The sequence below is a fragment of the Trachymyrmex cornetzi genome, unplaced genomic scaffold (genome assembly GCF_001594075.2).
Source record: "Trachymyrmex cornetzi isolate Tcor2-1 unplaced genomic scaffold, Tcor1.1 scaffold643, whole genome shotgun sequence".
Classification (NCBI taxonomy): Eukaryota; Metazoa; Arthropoda; class Insecta; order Hymenoptera; family Formicidae; genus Trachymyrmex; species Trachymyrmex cornetzi.
Window position 1 is genome coordinate 22,333 of NW_017299963.1, and position 3,317 is coordinate 25,649.

Below are 3,317 nucleotides of genomic sequence, written 5' to 3' on the forward strand. Positions count from 1 at the left end.
CAAATATAAAAGACTCTTGAATAGAAAGATAAAGCTACGTATCATTTTGTCTCGTTAATTAAATGTTATATGTTGCAATAAAATATATGTTCTTTTCGCAATTTACAAAATACAATAGTATGTGTTATATGTTGCAAGAAATTATATATTCTTTTTCCAATTGGCGTAATTTAAAGATTTGATTTGATTTTTTTTTTATACATGCATATGTACTACTGAGGGGTAATTTATAATAAAAAGTTAACAAAATATTATCACTTGAACTATATTATTTATGTAATGGTTTTTTTTTTAGTTTATGTAAAGTATAGTTTTTTATGGAAGGTACATGAACACTTGGCGCCTTTTTTTTACCTTTTTTAAAAGGGTAATTTTGTTAAGATTATTAAATACATGGATTAGTTGATAATCAACCATTGTTAGTTAGATTAAGTGGTCATTTATTTAAATAAATTTCTGAACATTTACAACAATTAAAAATTTATATTCCTTTCGAAATTCATAGGAAATCACGGGGATTAGAACATTTATCTCGATGGAAAAGAACTGAACTTAGAACTTTTCTACTGTATATAGGACCAATTATGTTAAAAAATAATAAATAATAAGAGTGATAAGGCTCAATAAATTATAAATTACTGTCATATTAGAGGGCTATGAGCCAAAAATTAAAATATAACGTTGGTAATGGTAATAAGAATATAAATATATCAACGCAAGTTAAGCATATAATTAGTCGCAACAAGTAAAAATAGAGTAATAAAGGAAATGTAAAAATATATATGATATCATACGTTTCAACCTCGATCGGGTCATTCTCAATGTTTTAATACAAGAATAATTCGTTGAGTCGAAGAAAACAAAGAATTTGATCGCATGTTAATATATCCGGATCACACTGTAGTATTCCATAAAAATGAATATTCGTCAGATCTTGAGAAATTCAAATATCGAAAGTTCCATTTGTTGTAACCATACATATTGTTTCTTCATATTGATGGTCCCTTTCACAAATTACAATAAAATTTTTTGAAACAATTATAAGCAAAAACGACCGAAATTAAATTTGTTGTTAACACGTCAATGCCTTCAGTCGTTAATTCGAAAGGGACCATCAATATGAAGAAACAATATGTATGGTTACAACAAATGGAACTTTCGATATTTGAATTTCTCAAGATCTGACGAATATTCATTTTTATGGAATGCTACAGTGTGATCCGGATATATTAACATGCGATCAAATTCTTTGTTTTCTTCGACTCAACGAATTATTCTTGTATTAAAACATTGAGAATGACCCGATCGAGGTTGAAACGTATGATATCATATATATTTTTACATTTCCTTTATTATTCTGTTTTTACTTGTTGCGACTAATTATATGTTTAACTTGCGTTGATATATTTATATTCTTATTACCATTACCAACGTTATATTTTAATTTTTGGCTCGTAGTCCTCTAATGTGACAGTAATTTAAAAAATAATATTAATATAACTGTTTATGAACATTTTTTACTCTTCCATGTTGGAATTTCTATACTGATTTCTGATAAATATATTTCAGAATTTTCTTTAAAATATGCTAAACAGATTTTAACAATGTTTGTTCAACATTCAGAAAAAATTTATGGTAAACAATTTTTAATTTATAGTGTTTATTTGTTGAGTCATTTAACTGAAGATGTCAACAATTTTGGTCCTCTGGATAAATTTTCTACATTTCCTTTTGAAAATTACTTTGGTAAATTAAAAATGTACGTAACAAGTCCTACTCAACCTTTACAGCAAATATTTAGGCGTTTAACAGAAAATTATGCGTTACCATCAAATAGAATTATACGTAATTCGCTAATGGAACTAAAATATAATTCAGGTCCGTTACACACATCTGTTTTACATACAAATTATAAACAATATAAGAAGATAAATTTCCATAATGTAGCTTTCTCCATTAATTCAAGAGCTAATTGTTATTGTATGACAAAAGAAAATACCATAATTCGAATTTTAAATATAAATCAATTAAATAACAACATACTTTTTATCGGTAATGAATTTATAGGTTGTGAGCCATTATATAAATATGCTTTAGATTCTAGAGAATTAAAAATTTGTATTCGCCACACAATTTCAGAGGAAACTAAAATCTGGTCAATAAATTCAATAACAGTAAAGTGTATAGTGTTTCCATATTATAAGAAATCTCGAAATTGTTGGGTTTCATTCCCATTAATTCATTTGATTCTATAGATTTCTAGCTATTTGTAACTATTGGTATTACCCTTTTAACACTTTATTTTTTACAGTAAAGATTTTTAGTAATTCGTGCGGACTTCCGTTTCCGGTGTGTTGAGAGAAAGTTGAAGAGTGGTGAGCGAGCAGAACAAAGGGTGAAAGTGGAAAGAGAGAGAGAGGTGTGAGAGAGTGATAGTGAGCGGAGATGAGAGAGGTAGTGGAGAGAAGGGCGTGAGAGTGTGGGGGAAGTGAAAAAAAAGGGCTGTGGACGGGGAAGGAAGGAGAGAAGTAAGGGATTGAGGTTAGGAGATAGTGGTGATGTTGTGCATGTGGCGCGCGGGGTGGGAAGCGGAGAAAAGGAGGGGTGGGAGAAAGTAAGTTCGGAAGAGAATAAGAAAAATAATAGGTCGGTTCGGGATTACGAGTCTGTTCGTAAGAGATAGTGAGTGTGTTCGAAAGTGGAGACGGAGAAGGAAGGTAGAAGAAGTGAGAGAGGAAGATAAAGAGGGTGAGAGAGAGAGAGAGAGAGAGAGAGAGAAAGTGTCAGGATAGATGACAGAAAGAATTAAAAAGCGGGAAAAGGATAGGCGTGGAAGTATGGGGAGTTGGCGAAGTTCCTTAAAAGGAAGAGAGAAGGAGAGGGAGGCGGAAGAGGAGAAGTTAAGGGTCCAGTCTCGTTTGTTGGGTCAAAAAAATCGAAATTTTTTTTGCGGATTTCGATAGCTATAACTGTCTAGAATGTTGTGCTAAAAGGGCAAATCGATATTCGTTACGATTCAAAAGTTATGATTGAGTCGACCCGTGCGGAAGCACGCATCGAGCGTCTCCCACGGGTACGTAGCGCCGGCTAATATCCCACTACATTCGTCGACTATTCGGTCGATATCATATTTTTCTATGAAGTTTCTACTTATAAATTTTGAAGAAGCCGAAGGACTGCTGTATGGGCCTGGAATAGATGATTAGCTGTAAGTATCCCGATTTTAACATTTACATCGAGAAAACCAAACTGAAAACTTTAAACGCGTTTTTCTCGAAACCACTTTTTTCATCCTTCCGGAAGTGATAACTCAGCGA